Below are 22,789 nucleotides of genomic sequence, written 5' to 3'. Positions count from 1 at the left end.
GGTGTTTTCAAAATTATGCGGTCTAGAGTGGACGTAGCCTAAATGTTTCTTTGTGCCTTAGTGGCCACAAATGTGTTGATAATGCTGCTCGTAGCCAGTTCACTATTCATGAAGTCTCAAAGACCTAAGTGCATAAAGCTCTTCAAAATCAATTTGCAGGAGTATTGAGGGTAGATTTGCCAAGATAGTCTTTTTTAGCTGGTACTGCTAAATTCACTTTAAGGTAACACCAATGTCTTGAACTCTGCCTCTAAGAGTCATTCCATAACATTTGAAAGGAGCATGAATCTTACTTGATTGATGTTATTATTATTGCTAATTGAGAATAAAGTTTCAGGCATTTGCATTTTATATCTTGGCAAGTCACTAGGTATATTTAACAAAGAGGTTGCTAATTAAGGGAAACGGCAGCTGAATGGGGTTGATAGGGATGATGAATCAGCCATGATGGAATGGTGGAGCAGACTCAATGGGCTGAATGGCCTAATTCCGCTCCTATGTCTGAATAATTTTATTTTATGAGCAGCAGAAGCAATTGTGATACCCAATGTACTTGCAATTTCAGATATAGCCCTGGAACTGGTTGTTGAGAAAGGCAGGTCCAAGAAAGAGGCTGTGCTTGTCTCAGCGGGTAAGTAGTAGTCTTCCAAGTTAAGATTTCTCATGCAGCCTTTTCTGATGAATACTATGCCCCTTTAACACCACATTTTTCTCGAACTTTCCATTGCATCTCCTGTTAAGACACTTGCAATCAGCAGCTGTTCAAAACAGAGGATGACTCTACCACCTAAATCTACTCCACCATTTAATAAGACCATGTCAGATCATTTAGCTCAGTGCCACCTTCCCATGAAAATCCCTTTCCCCTTGATTCCTATAACTCAAAATTCATCAACCATTGTCTCATATTACTCAACAACCAAAAATTATCAGCATTCTTGGGTTGAAAATTCTAAAGGTTCACCACCTCTGGGTGATATTCAAGATTCAAGATTCAAAGATTCAAAAAACTTTATTGTCATTCTAACCGTACATAGCTCTGCAGGGCAGAATGAGACAGTGCTTCTCAGGAGCAGTGCAATCATAACGTAACAAACGCAACACTAAATAATAAACACAACAATAAATAGTAAAACACAACAGCCACATGTCAGTTAAAATCAAGTTATAAGTGTCCAGTGCAAGTTAAAAGTGTCCAAAGCAGAGTCAGGTAGAGCAGCTATTTAGCAGTCTGACTGCCTGTGGGAGGAAGCTGTTTAGTAGCCTTGTGGTTTTAGTTTTGATGCTCCTGTAAAGTTTACCTGATGGCAGAAGAACAAACGGTTCATGGAGATGGTGTGAGGGGTCTTTAATGATGTACCATGTCTTCTGGAGGCATCGACTCTGAAAGAGATCTTGGACAGAAGGTAGGGAGACACCAATAACCTTCTCTGCTCCCCTAACCACCCTCTGCAAGGCTCTTTTGTCGACAGCACTGCAGCTGGAGCACCAGGTTGTGATGCAAAAGGTCAGCACACTCTCAACCACCCCTCTGAAGAATGTAGTTAAGATGTTAGTGGGGAGTGATGCTTGTTTAAGCTTTCTCAGAAAGTACAATCTCTGCTGGGCCCATTTCACAATCCCAGTGGTGTTCCTGGACCAGGTGAGATTGTCCGAGATCTGCACCTCAAGGAACTTGATGTTTTCCACTCTCTCCACTGTGGGGCCGCTGATGCTGAGGGGTGTGTGATCAGGCTGAGACCGTCTGAAATCGACGATCATCTCCTTGGTTTTGGAGAATTTAAGCATCAAGTTGTTATCCCTGCACCAGCTCCCTAGGTGTTTGACCTCCTCCCTGTACATAGTTTCATCATTTTTGCTGATGAGCCCCACCACTGTGGTATCATCTGCAAATTTAATGATCAAGTTTTCCTTGAATCTGGCTGCATAGTCATGTGTTAGCAGTGTAAACAGCAATAGGCTAAGCACACAGCCTTGTGGGGATCCAGTGCTCAGTGTGATGAAGTCAGAGATGTTCCTGCCAACATGGATATTGTTATAGCATGGAGACTACAACAAATAACATTATATTTAATTGTGATTTGATGGATTAATTCCTGATAAGTTTTCTGATTACTTCACACAATATGTTTTTACTTCATCAAGTGACTTCTAAACAAAGTATAGTTATTAAATTGCTGGAGCAGCTCCCAGCAGTCTGAACCATTGGCCTTGCTTGGATGCGATACTGGCAGCTGGGACATTTAGCAGCAAAGATCAATACAGTCACAAAAGAAAAGAAGTAGTCCCTTCAGCTCATCATGTCCATAATATCATAAAACCATAAGACATCAGAGGAAATTAGGCCATATGGATATTGAGTCTGCTCCACCATTCAATCGTAGCAGATTTATTTTCCCTTTCAACTCTATTCTGCCTTCTCCCCTTAACCTTCAATATCCTTACCAAGTAGTTATCAACGTCTGCTTTTAATATACCCAATGACATAGCTTCCACAGCTGCCTGTGGTAATGAATTCTATATATTCAGCACCTCTGGCTTGAGAAATTCCTCCTCCTCTATGTCCTAAAGGCATGCTCTTATATTCTGAAGTCGTGTCCTTCGGTCCCAGACCTTCCAACTATTGCAATAATGGAAACATCCTCTGCATGCCCACCCTATCTAGAGCTTTCAATATTCAGTAGCTTTCAATGAGATGTTATTAGTCCCGTCTAAATTAATCCCATCACATGCACTTGGTTTGTAAACTCAAGTAATTAAATACACCTGGAATGAAAGAGTTGTTATCACAATGGTGCCCATAACACTACCAGATCATTGTTAAAACATGTCTGTCCCTTCAAGAAAGGAAATCTGCCTATATGTGATTAACATTTAACTGCCTCTTTGATTGACCAATGTTCAAAGTTCAAAGTACATTTATTAACAAAGTATGGACACAGTCTACAACCTTGAGATTTGTCTTCTTGCAAATAGCCACAAAGCAAAGAAACACCACAGAACCCATTTAAGGAAAACCCCACACAACAAGATCATCAGACTTGAGAAAAAAGAATAAATCATGTGAACAGCAAAATGCAAACAAATAACACATAAATCAAAAACATCAAATTGTAGAGTCGCCAAAAGTGAGTCCATAACCACGAACCCCTGAGGTGAGTAAAGCCAGTCCAGGAGCCGATGGCCATGGCCATAATAGCCACTGAGTCAATTAATACAATAAATCCCCTGCTGGTGATGACCATTTTTAATGAACAATTAAAACTCTTCCTGCAGGTACATAATGGTGTTGAACCTGTTTAGTCTAAAATTGTGCTTTAATCATTCCATTTCCATTGGTAAAATATACCTAGAGTACATTTCGCAGAATGGCTGTGAGGTTTGAACTAGTAGCTGCAGGATCACACAGAAAATGCATGAACAGACATCCCACCTCTCCTGGAAGTTCTGGGAGTCTCCTGCATATTAATAGTGGTTCCCTGATGCCGGCAAATTATATACAATGTCCCAGAAATCAATTTTTTTGAGAGCGAGCGAGCGAGCGAGAGAGAGAGAGAGAGCGTGAGAGAGCAAGCGAGCCAGAGAGAGAGCACGCCATGGCAGAGTGTTCCAGAAAAAGAAAATATAAGACGTACTTCACCCCAGACTACCCTAAAGTGTACCCCTGCTGAATAGGGGTCAAAAATAATGACAGTGTTGCTCGCTGCACTGTTCGCAACAGTGACTCTTCTATTGCCCATGGTGGGTTAAGACTGTAAAAGACATGATGAGTTGAGTTTAACAGGTGTCATTCATTCATTAGCATAGCTAACGTTATTTAAACTAGCTGGCTGGCTGCTAAGGAGCTACTCTATTGCAGACATCCCACCTCTCCCGGAAGTTCAGGGAGTCTCCCACAAATTGATGATGTAACCTCCCTGAAATGAGTTTTTACAGGGTGGGATGTCTGCATGAATATTGTGACACAGACACCACATTAGGTTTTGTTGATAAAGGAAGGGACCAAAGACTCATAAACTTGTGTCAAAGGTTATTGCTCTGTTTTGAAACACTCATCACTAATAACTTTGGCTCTCTTTGTCAAAGATAATGCAAAAATTTGTAAGGGCTCAAGCATAGTTTTCATTATGACCTTGTTAATTTATTTCTGTATGTTCTGTCTATAAATAATATTGAAGACAATTTTCAATGGTGTATCACCTCAGGACATTAAAAAGTACCTTACCAATAGAGAACTCCTGAAGTGTTATTGCCATTGGAAAATAAAGAATGGTAATCTTCTGCTCTTTCAATCTAACTGGAGTGAAAGATGCAAAAGCCTAGAAAGTATGGCAGCAGTAATAAATCTAGTCTTATAATTTATGTTACACAAATACGTTAAGTTGGAACACTGCTGCAAAGAAATGAAAAATATTGGTCTCATTCTTAAAAACTGAACAGCATTCAACCTCTCAAACTTTTTCTGACTCTTTGAATGAGCAACTTTCTTGTCCTTTTACCATATAGACCTTAAAATTGCACTTTTAAAATATTTATACCAACTTTGCTTCCAGCTCTTCTTCACATAGTGCAATCCAATGCTCAGCTTGATATGTAAAGCAATTCCTCTTCATCTTTCACCAGATTTTTGTTGCAATTTACCTTAAATTTGAGTTCCTGTTACTAACATTTTTGTGAAATATTGCCTCCCTTTTCTCTCTATCAAAGCCTTTAATAACTTGCGATACTTTTGTTAGAGCATCTCTTAGCCATCTCTGCACCTAGAAAGCAGCCACAGCTTCTATGATTTTTCCAAATGATTCTCAAATAAAGTCCTTTAGGTGCAGACAGCAAAGAACTGCCAGCTTTTGAGGTGGTCGGCAAAACAATGGCTGCAGTGATGATTCAAAGACCAGGCACGTCAAAGTCATATCCAGAAGTCATCCTAACTAGCTGGAGGTTCTTATAAAGTTCCTTTTCTCATAAGATACACAAGGCAAGTGGAATTTAAGCTACTTCTACATCACGCTGCTTTAATCTGAATTCTAAAGATGTATGATCCATGAAGTAGATAGCTACTAACAATTTGATACCCTTTTAATTCCTTTGAAAAACTTTCTTTACAATTCTATTTTCAAAATATGAAAGACAGCAGTTCTTGGTATTGAGGTTGATGCAGACATTGTGCTTTGAAGGGTCTGTACCTTTGCTGTACAGTTCTACACTCAGTGATTGCTGTACTAGGTACTTCATGTACCTAATAAGGTGGCCACTGAGTGTACGTTCATGGTCTTCTGCTTTTATAGCCCATCCACTTCAAGGCTCAATGCGTAGTGCATTCAGAGATGCCATTTTGCACACCAACGTTGTAACGCATTGTTACTTGAGTTCCTGTCGCCATCCTGGCAGCTTAAATCACTCTGGCCATTAACTTCTGACATTTCTCATTAATAAAGCATTTTTACCCACAGAACTGCCGCTCATTGGATTTTTTTTGTTTGTGTTTCTCAAACCATTCTCTGTAAACTCTAGAGACTATTGTGCGTGAGTACCCCAGGAGAACAGCAGTTTCTGAGATAGTCAACCATCCTGTCTGGCACTAACAATCATTCAATGGTCAAAGTCACTTAGATCACATTTCTTCCTCATTCTGATGTTTGATCTGAACGCCAACTGAAACTCTTGACCATGTCTGCATGCTTTTATGCATTGAGTTGCTGTCACATGATTGGCTGATTAGATATTTGCATTAATGAGTATGTATACAGGTGTAACTAACAAAGTGGTCCCTGAATATATGTTCTATTTACACTCAGTGAGGACTGCTCTCCCAATCCTTTGATCATCTAAGACCACTTTCCTGGTCCAGCATTGTCACATGATTGCTGCAGTGTCAACATTTCAATTGATCTATTAGATTAGATTAGATTATGAAGACACTCAGTCCTCGTTTATTGTCATTTAGAAATGCATGCATTAAAAAATGATAGAACGTTCCTCCAGAATGATATCATAAGAAAAACAGGGCAAACCAAGACTAAAACTGACAAAACCATATAATTATAATATATAGTTACAACAGTGCAAAGCAATACCATAATTTGATAAAAAGCAGACCATGGGCATGGTAAAAAAAAAGTCTCAAAGTCCCGATAGACTCATCATCTGATGCAGGCGGCAGAAGGGAGGAATTCTCCCTGCCATGAACCTTCAAGCGCCGCCAACTCGCCGATACAGCACCATTGGAAGCACCCGACCACAGTGGTCTCTGAGTCCGTCCGAAAACTTCGAGCCTCCGACCAGCCCCTCTGACACAGCTCTCTGAGCACCATCCTCTGCCGGCGCTTTGACCCCTCCCCAGCCGCCGAGCAACAAGCAAAGCCGAGGACTCGGGGCCTTCCCTTCCAGAGATTCTGGACCACACAGTAGCAGCAGCAGTGAAGCAGGTATTTCAGAAGTTTCACCAGATGTTCCTCCATAATCTCACGTCCGTCTCCATCAAATCAGGATTGTGCACGGCACCCTACTTAACAAATAACAGACATCACCACCGGAGTGGCCGCTGCGAGCTGTGTCGCGCTGCCATCTTCTCCTCCCCTTGTATATTTACAAGAATATACTCGGTAATTGAGCACACACAGTTTTCTAGGGTAGAGAACATCGAATCTTGACATGGATGGGCTACAGCAGTAGATGACCATGGACATACACTCAGTGGCCACTTTATTAGGGTAAAAGCTAGTGAGGGGCTGTTTCCACTGGCCTTCACCCCCAAAATCCTGCCTTAAATTACTCACTCCACTCAGCGAGTACAGGTCTGACAGCACCTGTGGAGAGGGGAGCAAAGTTAACATTTCAGGTTGATGACTACGAACATTTAAAGCATAAGCTTAAGGCACAAATTGCCTTGGGCTCGAAATGTGTAGAACATCTTTGTTATATTCATGAAGGCCTCCAATTCAATCTGTCTAATGATGACAGACTGTCTTCAGGGAAGACTGTGCCATTCTCTGCTTTTTAACCTGTAATAAAGATCAGTAAATAAACCGAGCATTTATGCAAACTTATTTACACACATGATGCAGAATGTTACTGGCCTCTATTTATTGGTCTAAACCAATTTCCTTTGAGAATACTAGTGAGTTGACCTTTTAACCTTTGGGATATTGACACTCCCACAGTGTTGGTAATTTGTCAATAGTTGAGTGTTTTCTCGAGATGCTGTGAAGGAAATCCTGGTAAATTGCTCATGTGTAGAAGAGTTCGGGGCCGGTTGATGGCGCAACGACATCGGCGCCGGACCGGGGAGCGGAGGTTCCTGGGTTCGAAACTAGTCGGGTCTGCCCCCGAGTACGCTTTCCATCCGTGCTGGGTTGAGTGTTGAGATCGCAACTCGACATCGTAAAACAAAGGGAAAATACTGCAAAAATGTCTGTGTGAGGAGTGGCGCACCACACAGTCTCTCTCTCTCCACACCTTGTAAAAGCTATGAAAAAGACATCATCATGGACACACGCATGGACATGCAGACTCATACACGCACGCACACGCACAGACTCGCATGCACGCAGGCACACGTCAAAAAAAAGAATTCTAGTTAAAGTGCATGCTTATTGTCATTTCCCTGTTCATATATACCACGAAACAAAATAACATTCTTCTGAATGATGGTGCACACAGCATATAAAACAAAATATTACCGCAAATAAATTAATAAAATATAACTCAAAGTGTGTATGAAGTGTGCAGCACAGTTAAATAGTAAACAACTCACTGTCCTAGAACAAGATCTCAGTGGTGGCAGTGTCTCATAGCCTAGGGGAAGAGCTTCCCTGAATGCACAACACAGCAAACCTTGAAGTGGATGGGATACCTCAGCAGAAGACCACGAGCAAACACACAGTGGCCACTTTATTTGGTGGGGAGGGGTGGGGATAGGAATCTCAGTGAAATCTATTGAATATTGAAAGGCCGAGTTAGATTGGATGTGGAGAGGATGTTTCCGATAGTAGGTGAGTCAATAATCAGAGGCACAGTCTCAGAACAGACATCCATTTAGAACAGAGACGAGGAGGAATTTCTTTAGCCAGAGGGGAGTGAATCTGTGGAATTCATTGCCACAGACTATTGCGGAGGCCAAGTCATTGGTATATTTAAAGCAGAGGTTGATAGGTGCTTGATCAGTCAGGGCATCAAAGGTTACGGGGAGAAGGCAGGAGAACGGCGTTGAGAGGGATGATAAGTCAGCCATGATGAAATGGTGGAGCAGATTTGATGGGCGTAATGGCCTAATTTTGCCCCATTGTCTCATTGACCTTATTATCTTTAATCCTAGTAAGAGGGATCCACGATGAAACAGTGAGATTCAACTGCATTGTGTTCATTGTGTTCACTGTTCATTCATAATAAAATAAAAATTCATGACCTTGAAAACTCAAAATGTATCACATGCGCCACACATAATTACCTCAAAGTAAATGCAATCTACTTATTTGTTATTCTTAAATTAAGATTAAATAAATGCTTTTAATCTCCAATTAGGCTACTCTCTCTGCTGAAATGGATTTAAAATACCATTAATAACTGGTAGTATAACTCTTAACAAGCAGGGAAAAATAAATATGGTTTCGTACTTTGGTTCAGAAAAATACTGTACAATTCATGCTTTGCTGTACCTTTGAACAAGTGAACCTCTCTGGTTTATAGTGCGGTTCACTGACACAGTTCCTCAACCCATTTGGACGTGCTGAGGAAGGCCGCGAGTTGTTTTAGTCGACTAACTTATTCATGTGGATTCCAGGAATAATGTGTTCAGTGCAAAGGAAAGTGCAGACATCTAATACGACTTTATTTAACAATGTTAAAAGTTCCAGCAACACACACAAAATGCTGGTGGAACGCAGCAGGCCAGGCAGCATCTATAGGAAGAAGTACAGTCGACGTTTCGGGCTGAGACCCCTTGTCAGGACCAACTGATAAAAGAGATGGTAAGAGATTTGAAAGTGGGAGGGGGAGAGGGAGATCTGAAATGATAGGAGAAGACAGGAGGGGGAGGGAGTAAGCTAAGAGCTGGAAAGTGATTGGCAAAAGGGATACAGAGTTGGAGAAGGGGGAGGATCATGGGACAGGAGAAAGGGGGAGGGGAGCCTAGAGGAAGATGGAGAGCAGGCAAGGAGTGATTGTGAGAGGGGCAGAGAGAGAAGGAAAAAAAAGGGGGAATAAAAATAAATGAGGGAAGGGGTAAGAAGGGGAGGAGAGGCATTAACGGAAGTTAGAGAAATCAATGTTCATGCCATCAGGTTGGAGGCTACCCAGACAGAATATAAGGTGTTGTTCCTCCAACCTGAGTGTGGCTTCACCTTGACAGTAGAGGAGACCGTGGATTGACATATCAGAATGGAAATGGGACATGGAATTAAAACGTGTGGCCATTGGGAGATCCTGCTTCCTCTGGCGGACAGAGCGTAGGTGTTCAGCGAGTTCCAGGTTCAGTTCAAGTGCTGTAATTCATTGCTTGTTAGAACTAGAACACCAGTTATTATTTTCTGGCAGAGTAATTCCTTGGTTGTCTGCATAATTGGATATTCTGAATACTACATTTAATGCACGCTTATTTTAAACTCATAAAACTCAGATAACTTCCAACAAAGCATTATCAAAGATTTAAAAAGGAGAGGCATCACAAACATGGCCCAAGGTTCTTTGGAACTATTTGCATATTGGGGCTTCTTTTTCATCTCGCTAAGAATTTTTCAGGCTGGTTTGTATATGCTATTAAATAATATCTCTTAAGATAAAACAGACAATAACAGAAATGAAGGCACAATACTAAACGGCACGGTATTGGGGGTAAGGTATTGGTGTGAGTGGAGAGTTGGTTAGCAGACAGGAAGCAAAGAGTGGGAATAAACGGGACCTTTTCAGAATGGCAGGCGGTGACTAGTGGGGTACCGCAAGGCTCAGTGCTGGGACCCCAGATGTTTACGATATATATTAATGACTTGGATGAGGGAACTAAATGCAGCATCTCCAAGTTTGTGGATGACACGAAGCTGGGTGGCAGTGTTAGCTGTGAGGAGGATGCTAAGAGGATGCAGGGTGACTTGGATAGGTTGGGTGAGTGGGCAAATTCATGGCAGATGCAATTTAATGTGGATAAATGTGAAGTTATCCACTTTGGTGGCAAAAACGGGAAAACAGATTATTATCTGAATGGTGGCCGATTAGGAAAAAGGGAGGTGCAACGTGACCTGGGTGTCATTATACACCAGTCATTGAAAATGGGCATGCAGGTACAGCAGGCGGTGAAAAAGGCGAATGGTATGCTGGCATTTATAGCGAGAGGATTTGAGTACAGGAGCAGAGAGGTACTACTGCAGTTGTACAAGGCCTTGGTGAGACCACACCTGGAGTATTGTGTGCAGTCTTGGTCCCCTAATCTGAGGAAAGACATCCTTGCCATAGAGGGAGTACAGAGAAGGTTCACCAGATTGATTCCTGGGATGGCAGGACTTTCATATGAAGAAAGACTGGATGAACTGGGCTTGTACTCGTTGGAATTTAGAAGATTGAGGGGGGATCTGATTGAAACGTATAAGATCCTAAAGGGATTGGACAGGCTAGATGCAGGAAGATTGTTCCCGATGTTGGGGAAGTCCAGAACGAGGGGTCATAGTTTGAGGATAGAGGGGAAGCCTTTTAGGACCGAGATTAGGAAAAACTTCTTCACACAGAGAGTGGTGAATCTGTGGAATTCTCTGCCACAGGAAACAGTTGAGGCCAGTTCATTGGCTATATTTAAGAGGGAGTTAGATATGGCCCTTGTGGCTACGGGGGTCAGGGGGTATGGAGGGAAGGCTGGGGCGGTGTTCTGAGTTGGATGATCAGCCATGATCATAATAAATGGCGGTGCAGGCTCGAAGGGCCGAATGGCCTACTCCTGCACCTATTTTCTATGTTTCTATGTTTCTAAAGCTGAAAGATCTCAGGTCCAAGACTGTGAACATAGTGCAGGGTTAAGGGCTTGTTTCCTCTGAGTCTCTAACTATAGAATGACTGGCTGCAATGACTGGGATGAACGTGGTGAGCTGAAGGATCTGCTTCTGTGCTGTGTAACTCCAGAAGTCTTTGCAAATTATTTAGAATGTCACCTTGTCTTTTACTTTTTCCTAGTACAGCACAATAAACATAACTGCATATCACCCCCACCCCAACACATATACACATACACAACACACACACACACACACACACCCTTCCCTCCCTCTCTCTCTCGTCCCCCTTCTCTCCCCCTCCCCCTTCTCTCTCCACTACTCTCTTCCTTTGGTTGAATCCTTTAGCAGGATTACATGGAATCCATATATAGCCAAAAAACATTTTTCAAAGAATATTTATACTAAAGAAACACAGGCAACACAGGCCTATTGTTTCCCTTCTAGTGTCTGTGCTCTCCAATGGAAATAACTCAGAAACATATAATAGTTTGCCAGTGAGGTGTTGGACAACCAAGCCATCCTAAAAAGCTGACAATCCTATGAACTTGTCTTCTGAGTTCCCCTACAACACAACAAAGCCAGCTTGATTACAGAGGTGTGATGTTGAATATAAAGGTGAGGGCTTTCATAAGTAGACTAACTATATTCCCCACACAAGGATAAGACAAAAAATCGACAAAAGTGCAGTTAGTGTCATCTCCCAGGCAAACAACCTCAGCATTGAAGCCTAGCTGGCTTTATAGGACAGACACCAGATGCTCCATTCTGAGTTCTGTCATAGACAGAGAGGATTGGCGGTAACAGGAAAAGATTCAAGAGTGTTCACAAAACGTCCTTGAAAAACTGCAAAATCCTCACTAGTACCCGAGTATCCCTGGCATATGATGGCTAAAGATGGAGAAGAAGCCTTTGGGATGGCACTGAAAATCTCTGAGTCCATGCATCATGTGTGCACGGAAGTCCAGCGCAGAAGGTGGAAGGAATGCACGTAGGTGCCCACACAGCCAATGACCTCCAGCTCCAAACACAGCTAAAACTGCGAGTCACTCAATGACTTCACCAGTCAGCAAAGAAGCCACAGAACTGGAGAGGAAGTAGGCCAGCCTCTTGCCTAAAAGCTATTTCAATGGTCAAGGATCAAGGATTAACTTTATTCTCCATATATATTTGCATGTATTAGGAATTTGCTGAGGGGTGTCAGTATGACAAGCAACAACATTCGAGAGTTCTAAGAATAAAGAATTACAGAAAAAATGAGGTTAAAATATGGATATGGAATAAATTGTGCATAAATACATAAATACCAGTATGTATTTACAGTGAAACAGCATTATAAAAAGTGGTTTAAAGTGTTTACAGTGCAGTGCATTGATTGAATTAATACATAGAGGGGGCTGGGGAGGCTAACGAGAATGGTTGACCAGATTAACTGCTTGGGGGAAGAAATTTCTAAGATGGCATGAAGTTTTTTGTTTTAATAGCCCTATAGCACTCTCTAGAAGGGAGTTTTTGGGAAAGGCAGTGGATGGGTGGGTAGTGAGATGCATACATTGTTCATGGTAGATACAATTACTTTATATTTTTATCATATGAAGTCATTTATAATTCTTACTCTTGTACTGACTGCTGGGCATACACTTATGAAAAGATTGAATGGTTTGTCATATGAAGAGCATGTGATGACTCTGGGCCTATATTCACTAGAATTCAGAAGAATGAGGGGTCACCTCATTGAAACCTATCAAATGGTGAAAGGCCTTGATAGATAACATGTGGAGAGGCTGTTTCTGATGGTGGCAGAGTCTAGGACCAGAGGACACAGCCTCAGAATAGAGAGGCATCCTTTTAGAATGGAGATGAGGAGAAATTTCTTTAGTCAGAGAATGGTGAATCTGTGGAATTCGTTGCCACAGGCAGCTGTGGAAGCCAAATCTTCATGTACAGATATGCACAGCCAAGAAGGTCCAAAGGGCCTGTTTCTGTGCTGTAGGTTCTATGGTTCTACATTTAAGGCAGAGGTTGATAAATGCTTGATTGGTCAGGGGAAGAAGTGTTATGGGGAGAATGCAGGAGATTGGGGCTGAGAAGAAAAATGAATCAGCCATGTGAAATAGTGGAGCAGACTCAATGGACGAAATGGCCCAATTCTGCTCCTATATTTCATGGTTTTATGGTTTTATGGTCTAAAAAAATATATAAGCCCCTTGATATTCTGCAGGACCATGCTTTTCTGAAGTGTTTCTTATGGAACATTGCAGAAGAATTCTAGGTGCAGTGTTTTAATTTTGTCTTGTTGGCTGCTGTTGGCAAAAGAACTAACTTGGAACAGATGAAAGCATAATCGTTTGAGAAACTGCCAGTGAAAGGACATATTGTACTCGATAAACATTATGATTAATATGGCCTAAATATATTCAAGATCTCTGTCTGAACATGGCACTGGGGAGAGGGGATCATGCATTTATGCACACGCTGCAATAATGTGTACCCCTAGCACTGACGCTAATAGTTTCAACTCCATGCCGAAAATCTATTCCACATGTGGTAAAAATCAAAGATGATCATCCACAGGTTTGTAATAGTTAGTGGCAACCTGTGCAATATTCCCGGGAGCAACATACAATAGAATGAACTGAGTAACAAGGATTCCTTAGTACTCTCAGAGGAACTGTCGCTGCTCAGTTCCCAACTTTAGACACCCACAGCAATTCAAATTAAATTCTTTAGATTAAGAAAATCAGCAAAGGGCCTTCTGATGTTAGCCTGACCTTTGAAAAGACTTGCTTTCACCCATTCAATGCTGATGCAATTGAGCATTGAAAAAAAAGTGTACATCAGTGAACTTCTTAGAAAAGGTAATCTGATTTAACTCCACGAAGAGTTTGCATGAGAATTAGCAAATGCATTGGAATGAGTAATACCTTCACAAACCCAAAATAGGGCATTGAAATGTGCAGGAAATATGCAAATATAGAGATTGGATTATGCTGATTTTGGTGGGCTAGATGGACAACAAATTTTGCCATAACACTTAATTAGGTGTTACTAGAAAATTTCAAACACAAGAGATTCAGCAGATAATGGATAGCTTGAGCAAAACACACAAAATGCTGGCGAAACTCAACAACTTGGGCAGCATCTATGGAGCGGAATAAGCAGTTGCTCTTTCAGCTCAAGACCTTTCAAAGGGTCTCTGATCTTCATCAAGTCCAAATGAAAGGGCTCGGCCTAAAACACCTATTGTTTATATCCCTCCATAGATGCTGCCTCAGTTTCTGAGTTCCTTAAGCATTTTGTGTGTTTCAAAAATTGGCCATTTTTGCTTTATGAAGCTGCTTACTCTTTCAAACCTGTGGCCGTTGCTGCACAAGCAAGTGGCTACCTTCTCCTTGGCCTGAAGAGAGGTGAGTTAAACAGCAATGCCTATGGCGGTCACACAGAATACCACTGGGAGTAAAGGGGAAAAAAAGGAGTGGAACCGGAAAGGTGGGTGGAAATTGGAGAGGGGTGGCAAACCGAGAATGAAGGGCAAAATTGGAGAGGAGAAATCAAGGGAGAGCAAAGGTTAAACCGCACACTTTAGTGGGGCTGTCCTTACTATACAGTAGCTTATTTCAACACTGGCTCACTTCAGATGCTCAGATTTGAAGAATTAATAAATGAAAACTAAACACATTGGTGACACAATTCCATGTTGGTAATAACAATAAACACACCAACAAACAAGATAAAAAATAAAAAATAAATAATAATAAAAAGTTACATGTTGGTAAACATAGAAACATAGAAAATAGGTGCAGGAGTAGGCCATTTGGCCCTTCGAGCCTGCACCGCCATTCAGTATGATCATGGCTCAGATCCAACTCAGAACCCTGCACCAGCCTTCCCTCCATACCCCCTGATCCCTTTAGCCACAAGGGCCATATCTAACTCCCTCTTAAATATAGCCAATGAACTGGCCTCAACTGTTTCCTGTGGCAGAGAATTCCACAGATTCACCACTCTCTGTGTGAAGAAGTTTTTCCTAATCTCGGTCCTAAAAGGCTTCCCCCTTATCCTCAAACTCTGACCCCTCGTTCTGGACTTCCCCAACATCGGGAACAATCTTCCTGCATCTAGCCTGTCCAATCCCTTTAGGATTTTATACATTTCAATAAGATCCCCCCTCAATCTTCTAAATTCCAACGAGTATAAGCCTAGTTCATCCAGTCTTTCATCATATGAAAGTCCTGCCATCCCAGGGATCAATCTGGTGAACCTTCGTTGTACTCCCTCTATGGCAAGGATGTCTTTCCTCAGATTAGAGGACCAAAACTGCACACAATACTCCAGGTGTGGTCTCACCAAAGCCTTGTACAACTGCAGCAGTACCTCCCTGCTCCTGTACTCGAATCCTCTTGCTATAAATGCCAGTATACCATTCGCCTTTTTCACTGCCTGCTGTACCTGCATGCCCACTTTCAATGACTGGTGTATAATGGTCTCGTTGCACCTCCCCTTTTCCTAATCGGCCACCATTCAGATAATAATCTGTTTTCCCGTTTTTGCCACCAAAGTGGATAACTTCACATTTATCCACATTAAATTGCATCTGCCATGAATTTGCCCACTCACCTAACCTATTCAAGTCACCCTGAATCCTCTTAGCATCCTCCTCACAGCTAACACTGCCACCCAGCTTCGTGTCATCCGCAAACTTGGAGATGCTGCATTTAATTCCTTCATCCAAGTCATTAATATATATTGTAAACAACTGGGGTCCCAGCACTGAGCCTTGCGGTACCCCACTAGTCACTGCCTGCCATTCTGAAAAGGTTCCGTTTATTCCCACTCTTTGCTTCCTGTCTGCCAACCAATTCTCTATCCACATCAATACCTTACCCCAAATACCGTGTGCTTTAAGTTTACACACTAATCTCCTGTGTGGGACCTTGTCAAAAGCCTTTTGAAAATCCAAATATACCACATCCACTGGTTCTCCCCTATCCACTCTACTAGTTACATCCTCAAAAAATTCTCTGAGATTCGTCAGACATGATTTTCCTTTCACAAATCCATGCTGACTTTGTCCAATGATTTCACCGCTTTCCAAATGTGCTGTTATCACATCTTTGATAACTGACTCTAGCAGTTTCCCCACCACCGATGTTAGGCTAACCGGTCTATAATTCCCTGGTTTCCCTCTCCCTCCTTTTTTAAAAAATGGGGTTACATTAGCCACCCTCCAATCCTCAGGAACTAGTCCAGAATCTAAAGAGTTTTGAAAAATTATCACTAATGCATCCACTATTTCCTGGGCTACTTCCTTAAGCACTCTGGAATGCAGACCATCTGGCCCTGGGGATTTATCTGCCCTTAATCCCTTCAATTTACCTAACACCACTTCCCTACTAACATGTATTTCACTCAGTTCCTCCATCTCACTGGACCCTCTGTCTGCTACTATTTCCGGAAGATTATTTATGTCCTCCTTAGTGAAGACAGAACCAAAGTAATTATTCAATTGGTCTGCCATGTCCTTGCTCCCCATAATTAATTCATCTGTTTCTGTCTGTAGGGGACCTACATTTGTCTTAACTAATCTTTTTCTTTTCACATATCTATAAAAGCTTTTACAGTCAGTTTTTATGTTCCCTGCCAGTTTTCTCTCATAATCTTTTTTCCCCTTCCTAATTAAGCCCTTTGTCCTCCTCTGCTGAACTCTGAATTTCTCCCAGTCCTCAGGTGAGCCACTTTTTCTGGCTAATTTGTATGCTCCTTCTTTGGAATTGATACTATCCTTAATTTCCCTTGTCAGCCACGGGTGCACTACCTTCCTTGATTTATTCTTTTGCCAAACTGGGATGAACAATTGTTGTAGTTCATCCATGCGATCTTTAAATGCTTGCCATTGCATATCCATCGTCAACCCTTTAAGTGTCATTTGCCAGTCTATCTTAGCTAATTCACGTCTCATACCTTCAAAGTTACCTTTCTTGAAGTTCAGAACCTTTGTTTCTGAATTAACTATGTCACTCTCCATCTTAGTGAAGAATTCCACCATATTATGGTCACTCTTACCCAAGGGGCCTCTCACAACAAGATTGCTAATTAACCCTTCCTCATTGCTCAATACCCAGTCTAGAATAGCCTGCTCTCTAGTTGGTTCCTCGACATGTTGGTTCAAAAAACTATCCCGCATACATTCCAAGAAATCCTCTTCCTCAGCACCCTTACCAATTTGGTTCACCCAATCTACATGTAGATCGAAGTCACCCATTATAACTGCTGTTCCTTTATTGCACACATTTCTAATTTTCTGTTTAATACCATCCCCAATCTCACTACTACTGTTAGGTGGCCTGTACACAACTCCCACCAGCGTTTTCTGCCCCTTAGTGTTATGCAGCTCTACCCATATCGATTCCACATCTTCCTGGCTTATGTCCTTCCTTTCTATTGCATTAATCTCCTCTCTAGCCAGCAACGCCACCTCACCTCTTTTTCTTTCATGTCTATCCTTCCTGAATATTGAATATCCCTGAATGTTGAGCTCCCATCCTTGGTCACCCTGGAGCCATGTCTCTGTGATCCCAACTATATCATAATCATTAATAACAATCTGCACTTTCAATTCATCCACCTTGTTACGAATGCTCCTTGCATTGACACACAAAGCCTTCAGGCGCGCTTTTACAACTCTCTTAGCCCTTATACAATTATGTTGAAAGTGGCCCTTTTTGATGCTTGCCCTGGATTTGTCAGCCTGCCACTTTTACTTTTCACCTTACTACTTTTTGCTTCTACCTTCATTTTACACCCCTCTGTCTCTCTGCACTGGTTCCCATCCCCCTGTTGTGAACTAACCTCCTCTCATCTAGCCTCTTTAATTTGATTCCCACCCCCCAACTATTCTAGTTTAAAGTCACCTCAGTAGCCCTCGCTAATCTCCCTGCCAGGATATTGGTCCCCCTAGGATTCAAGTGTAACCCGTCCTTTTTGTACAGGTCACGCCTGCGCCAAAAGAGGTCCCAATTATCCAAAAACTTGAATCCCTGCCCCCTGCTTCAATCCCTCAGCCACGCATTTATCCTCCACCTCATCGCATTCCTACTCTCACTGTCGCGTGGCACAGGCAGTAATCCCGAGATTACCACCTTTGTGGTCCTTTTTCTCAACTCCCTTCCTAACTCCCTATATTCTCCTTTCAGGACCTCTTCCCTTTTCCTACCTATGTCATTGGTAGAAATATGTACCACGACCTCTGGCTCCTCACCCTCCCACTTCAGGATACCTTGGATGTGATCAGAAATATCCCGGACCCTGGCACCAGGGAGGCAAACTACCATCCGGGTCTCTGGACTGCGTCCACAGAATCGCCTATCTGACCCCCTTACTATCGACTCCCCTATTACAACTGCCCTCCTCTTCCTTTCCCTACCCTTCTGAGCTACAGGGCCGGACTCTGTGCCGGAGGCACGGCCACTGTCGCTTCCCCCGGGTAAGCTGTCCCCCCTAACAGTAATATGATACCAAAGTACTGAAGGCAATCTGATGGCAAATTGGATTAGCCCAGATGTTTACTTCAAAGTTCAGTTCGAGATTGTTTAATGCCATGTCCAGCACATAAGAGTAAAGGAGAAGGAAATAATTGTTACTCTACATCTGATGCAGCACAAAAAAACACAATAGGATAAAGAACACGTGAATAAAAAACAAACACAAAAATATAAATATAAAAGATATCTTATGTTTATATATATATATAGATTGATTGTTTGTCCATAAACTGATACTAGGCACAGGAGTGTCTGTACATAAGGTTACTTGATGATCAGCATAGACTTGTTGGCCCACTGCCATGTTTTTTAAGTCTATGACTTGATGACACCCTGTGCTGCCGCCACGTAATAGAAACATAGAAAACCTACAGCACAATACAGGCCCTTCGGCCCACAAAGTTGTTCCGAATATGCCCCAACCTTAGGAATTACTAGTCTTATCTATAGCCCTCTATTTTTCTAAGCTCCATGTACCTATCCAAAAGTCTCTTAAAAGACCCTGTCGTATCGGCCTCCACCACCGTTGCCGGCAGCCCATTCCACGCATTCACCAATCACTGCGTAAAAAACTTACCCCTGACATCTCCTCTGTACCTACTCCACAGCACCTTAAACCTGTGTCCTCTTGTGGCAACCATTTCAGCTCTGGGAAAAAGCCTTTGACTATTCACACGGTCAATGCTTCTCATCATCTTATACACCTCTATCAGGTCACCTCTCATCCTCTGTCGCTCCAAGGAGAAAAGGCCAAGTTCACTCAAACTGTTTTCATAAGGCATGCTCCCCAATCTAGGCAACATCCTTGTAAATCTCCTCTGCACCCTTTATATGGATTCTACATCCTTCCTGCAGTGAGGCAACCAGAACTAAACACAGTACTCCAAGTGGGGTCTGACCAGGGTCCTATATAGCTGCAACAGTACCTCTCGACTCTCAAACTCAATCCCACGATTGATGAAGGCCAATGCACTGTATGCCTTCTTAACCACAGAGTCAACCTGCACAGCTGCTTTGAGCATTCTATGGACTTGGACCCCAAGATCCCTCTGATCCTCCACACTGCCAAGAGTCTTACCATTAATACTATATTCTGCCATCACATTTGATCTACCAAAATGAACCACTTCACACTTATCTGGGTTGAACTCCATTTGTCATTTCTCAGCCCAGTTTTGCATCCTATCAATGTCCCATTGTAACCTCTGACAGACCTCCACACTATCCAGAGCACCTCCAACCTTTGTGTCATTAGCAAACTTACTAATCCATCCCTCCACTTCCTCATCCAGGTCATTTATAAAAATCACGAAGAGTAAGGGTCCCAGAACAGATCCCTGAGGCACACCACTGGTCATCGACCTCCATGCAGAAAATGACCCATCTACAACCACTCTTTGCCTTCTGTGGGCAAGCCAGTTCTAGATCCACAAAGCAATGTCCCCTTGGACCCCATGCCTCCTTACTTTCTCAATAAGCCTTGCATGGGGTACCTTATCAAATGCCTTGCTGAAATCCATTTACACTACATCCAATGCTCTTCCTTCATCAATGTGTTTCGTCACATCCTCAAAAAATTCCATCAGGCTCGTAAGGTATGACCTGCCCTTGACAAAGCCATGCTGACTATTCCTAATTGTATTATACCTCTCCAAATGTTCATAAATCCCGCCTCTCAGGATCTTCTCTATCAACTTACCAACCACTGGAGTAAGACTCACCAGTCTATAATTTCCTGGGTTATCTCTACTCCCTTTCCTGAATAAGGAAACAACATCCACAACCCTCCAATCCTCAGGAACCTCTCCTGTCCCTATTGATGATGCAACTATCATTGCCAGAGGCTCAGCAATCTCCTCCCTCATCTCCCACAGTAGCCTGGGTTACATCTCATCCGGTCCCGGCGACTTATCCAACCTGATGCTTTCCAAAAGCTCCAGCACATCCTTTTTCTTAATATCTACATGCTCAAGCTTTTCAGCCTGCTGCAAGTCATCACTGCAATCACCAAGATCCTTTCCCATAGTGAATACTGAAGTAAAGTGTTCATTAAGTACCTCTGCTATTTCCTCCATTTCCATATATACTTTCCCACTGTCACACTTGATAGGTCCTATTCTTTCACGTCTTATCCTCTTGCTCTTCACATACTTGTAGAATGCCTTGGGGTTTTCCTTAATCCTGCCCGCCAAGGCCTTCTCATGGCCCCTTCTGGCTCTCCTAATTTCCTTCTTAAACTCCTCCTTGTTCGCCTTATAATCTTCTAGATCTCTAAAATTAACTTGCTCTCTGAACCTTTTGTAAGCTTTTCTTTTCTTCTTGACTAGATTTATTACAGCCTTTGTGCACCTCTTGTAGGCTTATCTACATTTTGTGTCAAGATGTAATATCTGGTCCAATTTCATAATCGGCAAGAAGTCCACTAAAAATATGAACAAACATTTCAAGGTATGTGCAAATTATTTCTGCAAGTGTTAAACCTTAAAAGATTACTTTTCTCTCATCCAATTTCAAGGCTACACTCCTGTGAAAAGGGTTGTGGGAGGGACACTGAAAGACTTATGAGAGCGAAGTTCACATTTCAGCACAAAATTTAGAAGCAAAATATACGAGGGATGATTGATAAGTTTGTGGCCTAAGGTACAAGGAGTCAATTTTAGAAAACCTAGCACATTTATTTTTCAACATAGTCCCCTCCTACATTTACACACTTAGTCCAGCGGTCGTGGAGAATACGGATCCCTTCTTTGAAGAAGTCAGTGTCTTGGACCTCCAGAAAGTTGGCCACATCAGGAGTGATTGATAAGTTTCTGGCATAAGGTAGAAGGAGATGAGTTATACAGCTCTTGTTACATGCACGTGCAGTTCAACTCTTTGAGTGATTATGCAGAAAGTTTGAAGTTAATAACTCATGTCCTTCTACCTTAGGCCACAAATTTATCAATCACCCCTCGTACTTCATCTTAGTTTCAATAAAATCAGTCAGTACATGTGTAAGAAATCTAAAAATTTCCTGTAATGAAAATTCAAAATAATTGTATTCACCATGCGAGATATAAGGAATATATTCATTGTAAATAGTGACAATTTATGTCCACTTGACAATTTTAACACAGCTGAGGAGAAGTCATTGATTAAAAATATAATTGGAGAGCAATAAATAAATCCTGGAAGCTGGATGGCTATTATCTCTGGCTATCAAAACAGAAAAGTGATGAAATATGTATGGCATTAATACTCATTTTAAGGTAGTCAATAAAAAAAAAGGAGGTTGCAAAAGATATTAAGCAGCCTAATTTGCTGTCTATTTTCTAAAAGGATGACAAGCTGGTAACTGTAAACTCATTAACCTTAAATGAGTGCATGTAAAACAATAAAACTGAGATCAGGAATAAACTTGGAGATTACCTGACTTGCAACATCGATTCAGAAAGTTAAGATGTTGCCAAAAAAACTTACTTGGAATTTTTGAGCAAGCAGGATCTGAAGACAGGATTTTCCCTTTCGCTGGAAACTGAAATTTGTCTCTGCCACTGAATCTTATTTGCGGGATCAGCATAGTCCTAAAGAAATGCTGAAATTGCATATGTGTTTTACCCCAGTCTTAAAACTGAGAATCCAGGCACAGTCTGTGCAAGAACACAGAGATTATTATGTGATATAAAAAAAATATTAATATTAATGCTATATCATAGAAGTTTATACATCATCCCAGTCCTGATGAAGGGTCTCAACCTGAAACGTTGACTGCTTACTCAGATGCTGCCTGATGAGTTCCTCCAGCATTTTGTGTGTGTTACCCTGGATTTCTGGCATCTGCAGGATCTCTTGAATTTATTGGTCAGCAAACATAGTTTTTTTTAAATCCCTCCAAAAACTCAACTTAATGGATCTAAACAATTAATAATATATCGGATCAGTCAAAAGACGGCTGGAGAACAGACCTCGGAAAATGGCCTGTAGTTGGAAATATAGGGCCACGGTAATATGTACATGGGCATTGAAGAATCTTACACAGCAAATGTGGGCATAGTCTTGGATTACTACAACAGAGAATCAGAACCTTCAGCCAATCTAGTCGGTACTGAACTGTGCCTAGCTCCATCGATCTCCATTTGCTCTGTAGCCCTCCATATCCTTCCCATCTATGTACTTCTCCAAACTTCTCTAAAATGTTACAATCAAACAGATATCCAGGATTTCACAGCAGTTTAAAAACATCCCATGAGTTTAAACATCAAAATTGCTGGTGAACGCAGCAGGCCAGGAAGAGGTACA

General features: G+C 41.9%; 1 protein-coding gene and 1 long non-coding RNA gene across 5 annotated transcripts in view; one reads left to right on the top strand and one right to left on the bottom strand.

Moving 5' to 3' along the window:
• The window catches only part of LOC140197572 (teneurin-3-like), a 2,811,066-nt gene that overhangs the window by 1,400,057 nt on the left and 1,388,220 nt on the right, over positions 1–22,789 (bottom strand). The gene's annotated exons all lie outside the window — the stretch shown is intronic.
• LOC140197198 (uncharacterized) overlaps positions 1–22,789 on the top strand; it is a 54,761-nt gene that overhangs the window by 25,375 nt on the left and 6,597 nt on the right. The window contains exon 2 of the long non-coding RNA XR_011885880.1: positions 566–631. This is a non-coding gene — a long non-coding RNA (uncharacterized lncRNA). The remainder of the gene's footprint in view (positions 1–565; positions 632–22,789) is intronic.

Source organism: Mobula birostris, chromosome 5 (assembly GCF_030028105.1).
Source record: "Mobula birostris isolate sMobBir1 chromosome 5, sMobBir1.hap1, whole genome shotgun sequence".
Taxonomy (NCBI): Eukaryota; Metazoa; Chordata; class Chondrichthyes; order Myliobatiformes; family Myliobatidae; genus Mobula; species Mobula birostris.
This window is presented reverse-complemented; position numbering and strand designations above follow the sequence as displayed.